At 32.9% G+C, this 14,775-nt stretch overlaps 2 long non-coding RNA genes across 3 annotated transcripts in view; one reads left to right on the plus strand and one right to left on the minus strand.

Moving 5' to 3' along the window:
• LOC130641187 (uncharacterized) overlaps window positions 1–11,816 on the minus strand; it is a 38,179-nt gene extending 26,363 nt beyond the window's left edge. The window contains exon 1 of one of the 2 annotated variants that reach the window (XR_008982441.1): window positions 11,654–11,816. This is a non-coding gene — a long non-coding RNA (uncharacterized LOC130641187). The remainder of the gene's footprint in view (window positions 1–11,653) is intronic. The other variant, XR_008982440.1, reaches the window with a different exon arrangement.
• Window positions 3,847–14,775, plus strand: part of LOC130641186 (uncharacterized) — a 43,803-nt gene continuing 32,874 nt past the window's right edge. The window contains exon 1 of the long non-coding RNA XR_008982439.1: window positions 3,847–4,471. This is a non-coding gene — a long non-coding RNA (uncharacterized LOC130641186). The remainder of the gene's footprint in view (window positions 4,472–14,775) is intronic.

A 14,775-nucleotide genomic window follows, 5' to 3' on the forward strand; every position in this document is an offset into this window, starting at 1 on the left:
TAAAGTAATATTATTGGATCCGTGAAGTACTCCATGGAGTTGTCCATGAAAAACTACATGAAAATCTGATTTATTTAGTGGAATATTGCAGGTAAATTGGTAAAACTATATTACATTTGCTTTTTCGTGTGTCAAGTAAATGTTTAATGGGTATATTTTTCAACTTAAAGTTTTTTTATAATTAATGAATAGGTCCATGTGGGCAAAAGAGGTTATTATTCTGCTGTTTCATCATTTCATTATGCCTATGATGAAATTTTAAAGTTTATTAGTATTTAACCATTTACCACAGCAATTTTATGCTAATTTACAATGGCAGGTGTGGTTAGAAAAGGGAGGATTAACGCCAGCCGCAAGTATTTAAATTATAAAGCGGACAAAAAAATGTATGCCTGAATATAGCAAAAGAAATCTGGTGAATGTATGAACGATATTTCTATCTGCAAAAAGTTAGCTAAAATGTAGATGTAAAAAATCCCTTTAATCTGGAAAGATCATAAAATGCGCTTGAATAGAAACATAACTATAACTCTAGCATATTCTATAGAAAAAATTCTTATGTTTATATTTTGTATCTGAAAATAACAATGTTCCCGCCTATAAATTTTTAAAACCTGAAGGCGACTGTAGCTGCTAAGGGGACAATTAACTACATATAACCAAGGTTTATTACTTTTTTATACAAGCTTACTATGTGACTTTTAAATGTTTCTTCTTTTAGCTTAGACATAAATTTCTGCTAACACTTACTTTCAAAGTCAACCAAACTGTGACGCTTTATTCAAATTTTGTGGAAATAAATGCTTAGGGTAAGTTGTTGTAATTTGGACTCGTACTGATTCTTTGTTCAAAACTTTACTTGATAAGAGAACGTTTCAAATCGCAACGGGGCAGACTTATTAATGTCAGAGCACTTTTGCAAGTCACTAGCATAACAATACAAATCATGCTGTGCAAAAGTATAATATGTACACAACTCGCAAACAGAATTAGTATTTTTAAAACCAGAAATTCAACTGCTGTTAAAATCGACTGGTGGCCTTGTGGTAGAACGTCCGCCTTCAACGCTGAAGGTTGTGGGTTCAAACCCCGGCCAGGTCATGTTACATACTATAAAAGTGTGAACAATTCTTTCTCCTTAAAATAAACATGGAAATAGGATTGATATCTTAGGTGGTGGTCCAGTTAAGCGGATGTTGTGCTTGCACGGTTTCTGTATCTCAAATGGGAGCTTTAAATGCACTAGGACTTCATCTGCAGGCCCCCTTTGATAACAGTATCAATAGGAACTAAAAGAGGCTATCCTAGGTAGATAATAGTAGTAATATTAGTAATAATAAAGTCAACAATGCGAACTCAAAGTTGTATCTCTCGGAGCAACAAAATCTGTAAATTTGTACTTTTAGAATTACATAAACTTATTTAGAAGGTAGTCACTTCACTGGTAGTAAAGTTTTTATTTCATGATTTTTTAGACTATTAACATTATGTCTGCATTTTCTGTATTTTAAAATTTAAGCGCTTGCAGACTCAATTTATTAAGAACTATGCAAAATTCAAGGAAACTTTCTCAGTTTATAAATCATCTTAATTTTTTTACCGTTTAATCTATTTTTTCTGTTATTTTTGTTATTATTGTTATATGTTTTATAAATTATTTTTACAAAATCCTCACAGTCTGTTCGACAAGCAAAAACTATTGACGTGCATGTGACATAGTGTCAAAATTTTGTAAATTGTAGCCATTCCACCCATTATGGTGCTAAACAAGATAAAAAAGAAAAAAAGTTGTAAAAATTTCAGAAAATATTTTTAATTTTAATACAAGATTTATGATTGAGACGCGGTGTTTGTGCTCGTGTAGCTTGCTACTTGAATGACACCACCACAAAATGGCTATAACTATGTGCACCCCACAAAGTAATAAATATTCCAGTAATGCTTACAAAAGTTCAAGACACTTCACACACATTCTTTTTTATGGATACATCAAATAGTGCACCAGTTTAAGTTGACCAAAAAAATTACCAACATGATTTTGATCCAATCTAAGATTTTTTCAGATCTTTTTCCTCTTTCATTATGTATATTATGTCCTGCATCAATTCCTACTTAAAAACTTTTCTACTTAAAAAAAAATAATAAACAAGTAGCTGATGATAAACGATAGTTAGATTAATGTCTAATCACTTGGGCCAGGCTTCAGATTGCTATGGCCTTTCTTGATCACAAGTGTCTTAGCTGGTTAGCAATATTAAATCTAGTCTTATCAGTTTCGTTGCTTATAACAAACTACTACACTTTTTCCCAAAGAGGTACTAGACTTGTTAAAATATCAAAGCTAGTCAGCTAAATTGAGCTAGATTATCTTATGTATCAGTATATCTCAACAACATCAGCTTAAAAGAATTCATCACTATAACATATAGTTTCAGTAAAAACAAAAAATAACTCAGTTTAAAACAAAACTATCTAAACTCAAGCGTTAAAAACATAAACAAACAAAATACAGCGTCCTTGACAAGTGAAGAACAAGTAAGTGTCTGTATAACTTCCTAGAAAATTTTTTACAGAATTATCATGGCTACATGGGGTGAAAAAAAAGTAGGTTTTAAATGTACTTATCAGTAAACATCAAAATTAAGATGTTTGACTTAAGTAGTAAAAGGATTTACAGCCTTTGTTTAAACTTTCTTGAATTTTAGAAACATTTGTCATGACCCACAACAATATTTTTTTTATGTTTTAAGTTCCTTTTCCACAACATAATACCAGCTTTAAATGATAACGTTTGTTGTGATGAGATGGAGTCAAATTTGCAGACCAGAAACATAATAATAAATCGAACGCCCAATATTGTGGCTTCATCTTTATATTACTTTCAAATTTTTACCTTAACTTTACTCTGTTATTTGTTCAGTGAGTTAGAAAAATAATAAAAATTGTTCCTCACTGGTTTTTTAGCATTTCTGCTTATCGATCTTTAAGTTTTTCTTGTTTAAAGAGGCTACGAAACAATTCAATAGTCTCAAACTCCGCAATTTTTGACGAATACGTGTAATGAACGGACCACTTAAAAGGTCAAGGTGCAGAAAATTATACACACTTAGGAACTACATAGACGTCTAGATAAACTGTATATAAATAATTGATTTTTTATGATGAATTTGATACTTTTTTATTCTTATTTTCTAAAAACAGAATAATTTTCCTTTAATATTCTTTTTCATGGTAAAATAAGCTACAGACCGTAGCTTATTTTACCATAAAACATAGTAAATATTAGTAAATCGAAAGTTTGTTTTGAGGGGGAAAGAGAAAACACAAGGAGCTGTACTTGTTCAAAAAAACTGTTACTAGCTTTAAGAAGGTATTTAATACCTCTAAAAAGATTTTAAAGTCTTTGTTGTTGCTGCGACTGGCTTTATGTACAATAAAGTTATGTTTCCATGCAAAAATTGAAAGAATATAGCTAGCTAGTTTAAAACGTTTAAAGTTTATTTCTTTAGAAAACTTGAGTTGAAAGCAAGATAAGTGCTTATATCGAATAAATTGTGGACATCCAATATATGTATGAACTATTCTGTCATTTTCAGTTGTATTTGGATGCCCAATAAGATACTAAAGATGATTTAAGTTGTTGTTTTGGTCCTCAGTGATCATAAACTTTTCCACCATCATTAGCTCGAATTTCGTGTTGATCACTAAAGTCAAAAACCAAAAGCCATTTTTTAGCCCCTTTAATACACCTCTTCACAGATATCGCACATTTTCTGTGTTGAAAAAGGAAAGTAAACAACGTGAATTTAGGGCTTTGACCGTAACCATTTTGTTTATTATATTTCTTACTTGCCGAAGCAATGATTAGTCTCATGACATGAAAATTTAGTATGTTATTGCCAGTAACCCTACTAAGAACATATGTAAAAGAATTGTAACTTTTCTTTTCAAAATATTTCACAAAAAAATTATTTTACTTTTCTTCATGGTCAGAGCCCTTTTAATTCATAACAGTTTATTTTCTTTTTTTTTAATTCTTAATAAGAGCGTTGTAATAAAACAAAGATTCATTTAAACAATGGTTAGCTAAAACTGCGAAATCGTATTATTTTGTAAGAATTGACCGTGGCTAACACAATAAGGAGAAGCTATCCATTTCATTTTAATTCAGCCACCCGTTTGGGAAATGTGCTAAAGTTTTCAATTATAAAAAAATCAGCTCTCATTAAGATGAAACAAAACCTTTGTACTGTTTTTTTCTGTAAAAAACATCAAATTTATTATTACTCTACGAATATTTTCAATATTAAAACATTCCTGGTCTTTATTTAGGATTTTCTTTTATCATGCTAGCTCTTACATTTAAAATTGAATAATAATACAGTCTGGTCTTCCAAATCAACGCTGGCATAATGAACTTTTATTCAGCCGCCGTCCCACAATGAAGTTCGCCTCTTCTTAAGCCGAAAAAGTAAGTTTTTTTGTATTTGAGTTTTTTTAATGCACTGAAGATATTTTTTTTTTACTTTTACGTAACATAAATTACATAGTTAAAATGTTCATATAAAAGTTGATAAAAGCTGGAAACCTTACAACTTATACAGTAAATATACAACTTTCTACAACCATTTACATTTCCTGTATCCAAACCTTCTTTTGCGAAATGATGCAAGAAATGGTAGCTAAACCAAAAAAAATTGCTCGACTTTGACGAGCACAAGCTGTTAGCTAGCTTTTCTGCCGCTTATTGAAATTACACAATTTGCAGACCCTTCCCGAGCAGTAACCCCTGTTACTTATTTTTTTTAAATTATTTTTTAAAAAATTAAATATTTTTTAAAATATTTCTTATTTTTAAAAAACAAAAAGGGACAATGCTAGAACGGTTTCTCACATTTTAATCGATACAAAAAATATTTTTCGGAATACTTAGTCACACTTAATTATCAGTGGTCAATTACCTGTAATGCAAAGTCTTTCATATCCCATAAATCTCTATTTTTTCGATCAATATAAAACCTTTCTCTTGATCAATATCAAAATAATTTGTGGCATCACTCGCATATCTTAAACATGTCCACAAGACCCGGAAAATTCGGACACAAAAATGTGGCTTTTTTATAAGAACGTCTAAATTTTAGCTCAGGAGCCTCAAATGTTTTTGCTTGTGTTTTTTGGAAAAACTTGCTAAACAATACTCATTGTTGATTTCATAAATATATTTTGAAATATACCTTATCTGTAAAGGAAATTTTAATTGCCGCCCCATAATGGGGTGGTAACAAAATCGATAATTTGCGTAATGATATGGCAAAACAGATCTCGCAGTTTGATTCTGATTTCCACTCTGTCTTGTTAAAGAGTCTGACAACATTTCAATTACTTTAAAAATCAAGAGAATTTTCCGCATAGTTATACCAGACTAACCGTGTAGATCATAGCCGTTTGGTATGGTTGGCATCACCTTATGAAATTTTTGTCCTTAAAAGAATCATTTTTTTTTTTTTTTTTTGGGGGGGTAGGGGGTGGGGGGGAAGGGGGGGTGTTTATATGAGGCGCATATGTGCAGCGTTCATATGTCCCGGTTAGACAGAGTGATATTTGTTACGGTCATATGAGGTGAGTTGCCCCGGTTATGCAGGCTGAAAATAGTCACGAAAATTTGTCCATATATTTTTTATCGTGTCCTAAAGGAAATTAAAATTACAAGAAATGTTGAAATGAAAAAAAAAGTGTAATCCATAAAAAAGCTGCAAATAATGCTTTATTTTGTAAAAATAACGATAAATACACAACAATAAAATTTGGTGATAATGTTATATTTCAGGAGCGTTTTTATAAATTTATTGTTCCAATGCATATAATTTTATTTTCACCAATAATTGCATAAATAGACAACAAAGTTAAAGCTTCAATATTTTTGGCATTCCTGCAAAGGAAAAAAAACGCTTTTTACAAATAATATAATCTTGACCATGCCTAAACATAAAGTGAATTAGTCTGCCTGGCCGGGCCAGCCTGTTTATATGGAAAATTTTCATCCCGCCTAGCCAAGATCTCGGTAAAAACAAGGACTGGCTTGGTTGTTATATAAACACGTTTTTATTTTTGTATGTGTTTCTTGCTGGTAGCGATATTCCACCCAGCCGAGCCAGCCTGCTTCCGTATTAACAGCCCCTAACTTTAATAATGTTATGCACTAGCTAGCTACCTATCCCATAGCCTATGCTTACGCAAGAAACTTGCTATTAGTTAGTTAGCTACAGCATTATGTTTAGGTCTGGCATATTTTGATGCTGTGTTATTGTTGCCTAACTATAACGCGATAGGTCATTATTACCTAGCTAAACTTTAAGTACCGCAGCAGAGAAGTTTTGAATTTGTGTTGGATCCTAATGTTTAAATGTAGTTAGCTTTTTACATCTGTATTGGAGCATGCTTGACTATTTTAGCTATGACTGGATAATGATAGACTGACTGTATTGGAGTATCAATAACATATAGTTTGTGAATAAATCCTAGACGTTCTTCAGCCACATATATTTCTTGACTATAATGTGATATCTTCAGCCATTAATATCGGGGACGGGGCGATATCAAAAACGCGACGTGTAAATAGTCAGGTACCTCACAAAATATTTCGAAACTTGAAAACTAAAAATTTATTTCTCAAACTAAGTTTATCATAAATAAATTCAACAGTTTTATAACGTTGTTAACCTAAGAGTGTTATTCCTCATTAAATAAAACTATGTAATTGATCTCACTGTTCCGTCTCGTGTTTGTTTGCAACACGCTGCCATTTTTAAATTTTCTTACTTTCACCTTAAATCACGTGAATATTTCATTGTTTTATTGCAGGATTCTCGCTCCTGACAACAGCATGCTTTATCGCTATATGTTTTCGCATATTACCTTATATAATATACAGAGCGTTTGTGACGGTCATAGTGGATATCTTTATTTTCATTTGATGGCGCCGAAATTTTCTTCGAAGTCGCCGAAAAGGTATGTCTCCAGTTTGGGTAATCTTCCCAAACCTGGCTCCCCGAATCCGTTTTGGAATAAACGGGTTGATGGCGTCATCAAAAAGCCTTTAAACTCTAATATCTCTGCAACCGTTTATCAACAGTACATGATCCTATACAATTTCTTAGGGCCTTTTTATATGAGACCAGGAAACCCGGTCCACCGAGATATCCCGCATGACCGAGATCTTGGATATTTGCAAAAGAACGCTGAATAATGAAACCGTGTTTATATGGTGCATATTTGTCTCGCCCCGGTTACAACGGAAAACTCGGTAACCGAGATCCGGGCAAGTGAGCCGGGATCCCAGGTAAACGGGATGGATATTTGTCCATGTAAACAGAAAAATCGAGTTTATGTAAGCTTTAGAAGAGCAAGTAATTATCAGTATTATTGCAAATCAATGGATATATTTGTTTTTGTATTATGGTGTATTTGTAATAAAAAGACAACAAAACCACGAAACATGCTGAAAACACCAGGTTACACTGAAATTATAATTGAGAATGATCTAAAATTAACTTTTCATCCTGTTTCAAGTGTGTGGGAGATAAATAAATAAATAAATAATATATTTAAATGAATAATATTTAAATTGGTCTGAAATGATGGTAATTTTAAAAAAAATTAAGAAGTAACTAATAGTGATAACAAAGTTGTTTCAAGCATAAACAGTATCGCTATCTTCTTTTTTCTGTTGACGGAAGCCATATTTGTTTACATACTCGCCCCGCCACTTTTAATTTCCCGCTAATTTTTCTTCATATAAACCCGGGATGGAAAATGACAAATTTACATATAAACCCGAGTTGATATTATCCTACTTTACCAGGAAACTCGATGGGCGAGTTTCCTGGTTCTCATATAAAAAGGCCCTTAATTAGCTTTTTAAGATCTATACGATGAAGGCAACAGGTATACAATTTTCTAAAAAAATTATTTTGGGTTTTGACGGGTCATTGCTGACGTCAGCAAATTTTTAATCCCTGATATCTCCTTAGGCGTTTGTCGAGAACATATGATCTTGTACATTATTTTGCCCATTGTTCAACCTTTACACATTAAACACAAAGAATAAACAAATTTCGCAAACTTTCTTATCTGCACTGCACTGCACTCTAAAACAACTAAATGGATTTCTCCACGGGCTTTATCGACTAGTCTATATATAGGCCAGTTCTGTGTCTACTACTTTAATGACAATATCTTATATTAAATTGATGAACCCATTACAGTGCACTTAAAACTTTGAGGTCTAGTAACTTGGAAAAGAGGTGGTGACCTCAATGTTTTTTCACCGCGTCGGCAACTAGGGACCACCTGGGACCAATTTGGGTAAGTTTTCCAAACATAGGTCCCCGAATTCATTTTGGAATGGACGGGTTGATGACGTCATCAAAAAACCTTCAAACCCTAATATCTCTGCAACAGTTTGACAAAAGTACACGATCCTATACATTTTCTTGATAAAGGTATAAAAAAATTTAAAATTTTTTTTGGGTTTTGACAGGACATTGCTGACGTCAGCAAAATTTTTAAACCGTTATATCTCTTTACCACTGACCAAAAGCACATGATCATATATATTTTCTTGATCAGCAGTTTAAGCTCTACACAAAACAAGTTTTAAAATTTATTTTTTTTATGGATGGGTTGCTGATGTCATCAAAACTCAAATGATGCTTCTTTTTTTATTTTTTATCCTGCGTTAGCGGATTTTTCCGCGGGCTTTATCGACTAGTTTTTAAATAATTCCTTTGCAAGAACGTCTTGCTGTATCAATGGTAATGAAAAAAACTGCCGATGAGCATGGAAAAAAGGTGGAAACTTTGATCTTCCGCATTTCTTATGCCCCAATCTGTATTTTATTTTTTGTCAGCGACTTTGTGTTAATTTTGCGGCAATACAAAAAACTAAATATTCATGTGACTTTACTTTATAGAACATAGCAAAGAATGTCCATTACCGGATCGATAGGCCCTGTAAATATTTCATTCAGGCAGAAAACAATGGAAAAGATCCATCATTTAAATTTAGATGACTTCAGCAATGAGACGTTGATATACAGCGATAAACAGCGTTTCTAACAAATGTTGGAAACGCTTATCAGAAAAAATGCAGCTTGTGACGAGCAGTTATGGAAATATTAGGGTTAGTCACTTTTTTGATGACGTCATCAACTTTTCGGGTGGGTTGAGCCAGCTTTAGGAACTTATCCACGCAGGTGATGATGACAGTCATTTCCAGCCGTTTGAAACTTATTTGGCCTCAAACTTAAAAGTGCAATACAATGGTTTCGCTAGTTTTAAAATGCTGCTGACGTCAGCTTAAATGCATTAACGTCATGCCGCAACGTCTAAAAAGTTAGCAATAAAGACATGGTACAGTCGACGCTCGATATCTCGAACTTTCAGGGGATCGACAAAAAAGTTTGACGTAAAGGATAGTGAAGGTAACGATACCATATTTGTACTTGTTTTCTTACAAATTTTTTTATAGCATTTCCCAGTCAATGTTTTTACCACGAGTTTCCGCTTGGTAGCCATTTTTGAAATGAGGAGGATGTCAAAAATCCCACAATTCTAACATTCGAAAGTTTTTTTAATGTATCAATCAAACTTTTTATAAAATCGAATTTTTTTTCAAGAAATAAAGGTTCGAGATAACGTGATAAAATGAGCTGAAGGAACCGAAAATATAGTAGCTTAACAGTAAAACGACCCTAATCCTATCACGGGCAGAAATAACTCGCTAAAGCAAGTTTTAAGCAGATTTACGATGCCTCGGACTAAATGAAAAGTTAATTGTTGAAACTGATCAACGCGGGTGCAATCTGCTCCAGAACGATCGATTTTTTTATCGCATAACTAGTATCAGAACTGATTTGCAAAAACTAAACAATAGTAAAGATTATTATCGATTTGACAGCTAAAGCCCGTTCATGTGATAAATATTCTATCATTCCCGTTTTTAGACCTGGGGAAGTAAAAAATGTTTGGTATTAATTTTTAAAGTACAGCGCTTTTGAAAACAAAGTTTAATGAAGTTTACTTAGCTTCAGCACATGGTGAGTCATGTGTTAACAGGTGATAAGGAAAAGTTAAGGTAAAATTTCATCTTTGATTATCCTTATCAACAATTCTCAATTTAGGCGCCTAATTTGTCGGAAATTTTGTTGTGCCATGCAATGGAAACAACAATTTAGGAAACACTAAATGTGGTATCTTATCAATATTTCTTCCACTTTATGATATTTGTTATTTATGACAAGTTGACTGAAAAATGCGTTGTTAATGCCTAATTGATTTCCAATGACAACCTGTAGTAGCCAATAAAACTCCTTTTACTGCATTAAGAGAACCGCACTGGAAATAAATAGGAGACCTCACATCGCCACGCTATAAAGCAAATAAGTGGTGAAACAAAAATTTCATTAAAATAGCTGAATATTTTAATATTGCTCTATAAAATTTTTAAAAATAAAAACATGCTCTGTTCTGGTATTATTCCTACATTGTAACATCAAATCATTACAATAAAAGCGTATGGCACTTACCTATTCAACTGTGTTTATTAACACACTGCCTATCCCTGAAAGAAAGTATTACTAGAGGGATATTATTTAGCGAAGCGTGTGTATAGCTCAGAATCTAAAAAAAACTTTCGCACCATTTTTGGGAACTGGACAGAACATGTAGTACGCATACCTTATCGGTAAAAAAGTTGGCAAAAAATTAGTCGCCAAAATTAAAAAGTCGGCAAAAAAATACAAAAGTAAATCCGTTAAAAAACATTGTAAAAGTACAACCCAAACAAAATTAGGTGAAAGAAAAACGTTATGGGCATCGTCAGAAAGCGCTCCTTCTATTATAGACATTTTAAACTAGTTAAAGAATGTCAAAGGACTGCAGATTTTAGTTTGCTTCGGTAGGCCCTAAATGTCAAATAGGTAATTGTAGTACCTTATGGGTAAAAAAAGTCGGCAAAAAGTGACTAAATTTTGGCTAGATGACTAATATTTTTTGCCGACTAAAATTTTTGCCGATTTTTTTATTACCGACTAAATCTTCCCCCTTCCCCTGACGCCCTTTTTTCTTTCTTGTTGCTGATTGTTTATCAGTTGTACGCAATTATTCTTGAAATTGACTAAACTTAAACAGTTTTTATACCTATAACTATTTTTGTTGTTGTTTTAATATAAGAAAAATCTTCAAAATCTAAACTTTCTTGATCATTTTTGTATGGAAATTCGGTCGGCAAAAAGTAACTAAATTCAAAAATTTAGTCGGCAAAAAGTGACTAAATTTTGTCCAAGTGACTAATATTTTTGCCCACTTTTTAATTTTGATGACTAATTTTTTTGCCGACTTTTTTCTATCGATAAAGTATTATGCTGTTTCCTAAAGTTCCGGGCCTTCTCTCTTGTGGATATTACTTAACGTGCATTTTCATCACCGACGTCCATTGCGTAAGTGTAAACAGTGCATTTTTTATCGCCGATTACCTGGCTTCATCCGATATTAAAGTGTATTTAGTCTACCAGCTGCGGAGTAGTAGCTGGTTGATTATGTTTGTAAAATTTTAAAATTGATATGTTGTGTTTTTTAAAAAAAGAAAAGCCTACCTTTCTGTTGAAAGCTTACTTCAATGCATTTTTTAATTGGAAATGAGCATGATCTTGAAAATACGTAAAATTTAAGTTGAAAAATATTGCATTAATGATGTCAAGAATTCCTTCAATTTTTAGAAGGAAAAACATGATGCTGTTTATAATCTTAATCTATTGTCGCGGTTAACCATAATTAACTTTCCTTACGTTCTAAGCGTCTTTTTTCACAAATAACCAAGTTCCTGTTTGTTGCTTTTTTTATTTCGTGGTAAAACGTGCACTGGGGAATAATTTTCTGACATACTTTTCTTAATTTACGTCGATGCATGCTTTAATACGTGCTTTTAAACGATGTGCAACATGTTTGCTATTTTGATTTTCAACTTGTTTTCATAGACTATGGTATTGACCGCGACTATCACAGTAAAGAGAAATATATTCCTTTTTTTTAATTTTAGCCTCCCGTTTCGCAAATGTGTATAAATACTCAATTACAAATAATTTAGCATTCCCAAAGATGTAAACAAAAGTGGTATTTATAACAAACTTCTTTGGTATAGTGTGTTGTTGTTGTCGTCTGCAAAGTTTTATGTGTATATTTAAGGTCTTTATACATATCTAAGAAAAATTTTAATATGAAAACATTAGTCTTTCTTTCGTTGTAATAGCCGTACCATTTTATCAAACTTGCGTTCGAAAAACTTCTCTCCCATGAACTTAAAAAATTCCCCAGACCAAATTCTCGTCCGCAATAGTGATAGAGCTGGATTTGGATTACTCAGTTTTTGCATGAAAGACATACCGGCTTCCGGCAATAAAATAGATTAGGTGTTCTTAGTAATTGTTAAATCTCCCAAAAAATTGTCTATATTAGTAACCTAGTTAACTAAGCTTTCTTCTTCGAGTTGATAAAATGAGTTTCTCTCAAACAAAATCTTAGACGCGAACGAATGACTCAGCAGAAACCCCGAGTTTGAATTAAAAAAATGTGACTAATCGTTTTCGGAGGCTATTTTAATTTGCCTGTGAGTTGTTTACCAAGCTTGGCCAAATCTGACTCTGATAAAAACTTTGTAGAATACTAATGTTTGCTAGGGTGAGTGAAACCACTAGCTGGAATATTCGGTATGAAAAGGGCCCGATAATACACACGTGAGCAGAGAACAACAGAATTAGCCAATCAAAAAGCGCGACGAGATTTTAACCGCAGAAAAATTGTTTGAGACCCAGCGTAATTTTTTCCACCCTAACTACTCCAATTTCCCGGTGGTAAGAAAAATTACGCTGGATCTCCTGGCTACTATATTAGTGGATCATATATTTACTTTAGATAAAAATACATTGCGTTATTCTATTTAAAGCATTCTTTTATCTTTTTCAATACACACTTTTTTATATAAGAACACCAAAATTCTAATCAGACTGGTCATTATTCTTATTTTTTTATTGGTCTAAACAAGAGACATACTGTTTTTAACCTAAAATCTTATCTTGATATTCTTATATAGCACATTCTTGTAAAAAAGAAAACACGTAGTTTGCTTGGTGGACACTGTCATGATTTTGAAGATTCTGTACGCAGCCATTTTGCCATTTATTGTGTTCATTGTTACCGTAAAATTATCTACTATGCTACTGAGCTGAATTTATTCCTGATATTATTTTATTCATGCACATGTACCGCGACCTGCTACAATATAAAGCAGTTGGTAAATTGAGTACGTGTTAGCCAAGTGAAAAAAATATACAGACCATGGAGGTGAGATTACGGACCAGATTTTTTGGCCTCATTCATTGAAGTGTTAAGTGCGAAATACACGTGTTCAAAAAACTGAAAAGAAGTGTTTAAAGTGAACCATTGTAGGTAGAGGGAACAGCGACCTGGTGGGGAAAATTTTATGATGCCAATCAACGTTAATAGAAACGTAAATTATTCTTAAAAAGGTGACAATAGCTTCCTACATTGTTGACCATTTGTTTCCAAAAATTCTCCTGGTGCCAATAGGTGTGTATTTTATGGAATAAAGTCCTCGCAAAATATTTTGAGACAAGGCAGTAGAATGTGAGTGTTTTCAAAGAAAAAGGACCATGTTTTTGATTATATTTAAACCTTCGAAATGTTCTATTTGCTACGTGCTAGAAAGTATGACTTGTAGATTTTAAACGCTGCTTACCTTACCTATACATTTTCAAAACTATCTATTTAGTTGGAAAATATTGCCAACTTTGAGAGTATTTAGTCGAAATCATGTAAATTGATCATTAAGACACAACAGATAAGAAAATTTATATTTCCTGATAGGTAGATTAAAATAAGAAAAGTTAGCTAGGTAACGCCTACTGTTGCCTTTGCCCAGACTGCAGGTTTAAAGCTATAGAATAACTAGTCACCAATTATCACACTATTAAAAAGCACCCTCATTAGCAACCGGGGTGCAGAGTGGGCAATTACTATTCTGAGTCATTCGGAGGATGGTTTCTTATTTGTTCTGTTTGGTATCCAAAGTGTCAGGCGGGTATTTACAATCTCTATAATAATAGCCGTATTCTGTGTGTCCGCGAAAGCTGCGTCCCGTAACAGAAACACGAAATTTAATTTTAAAATGCGCTAATACTAAATGTGATATATCTTTGTCCACTTTGCCTGTCTGTTAGAAAATTATGTTACGGAAACACGAATATCAAATGCGGTATATTTTTATCCACTTTGTTGCCACGCGTAAAAATAAAAGGACGGGCGAACCCGTGGATTTTTCCACGGGCAACGACTAGACTATCCGTCTGTCTGTTACGCAAAACGGTAGCTTAGCTGCACAAGTAGCAAGACGCACGCAATGCAGTATAAAAAGGACGGGCTAACCCGTGGATTCTTCCACGGGCCATCGACTAGTATATAAAGAAAGAAAAAACTGCTGAGTCTCCAACATTTTTTTTTGTTATTTTTAGAATAATTCTCTTGTGTTTACATAGACATCCTACTCCGTCATTGTGGTCGGTAAATGTTATGTTTATCTATTTACAAAACTTCCATGTGTTTTTTGAAAAAATATTGCAAAATATTGTTTAAGTTCTATTGTTGCAACTCTAACTTGACTTTGTGTGAAGACAACATAATTTAGAGTACAATACTATTTTCG

This window comes from Hydractinia symbiolongicarpus, chromosome 4 (assembly GCF_029227915.1).
Source record: "Hydractinia symbiolongicarpus strain clone_291-10 chromosome 4, HSymV2.1, whole genome shotgun sequence".
In the NCBI taxonomy this organism is placed as follows: Eukaryota; Metazoa; Cnidaria; class Hydrozoa; order Anthoathecata; family Hydractiniidae; genus Hydractinia; species Hydractinia symbiolongicarpus.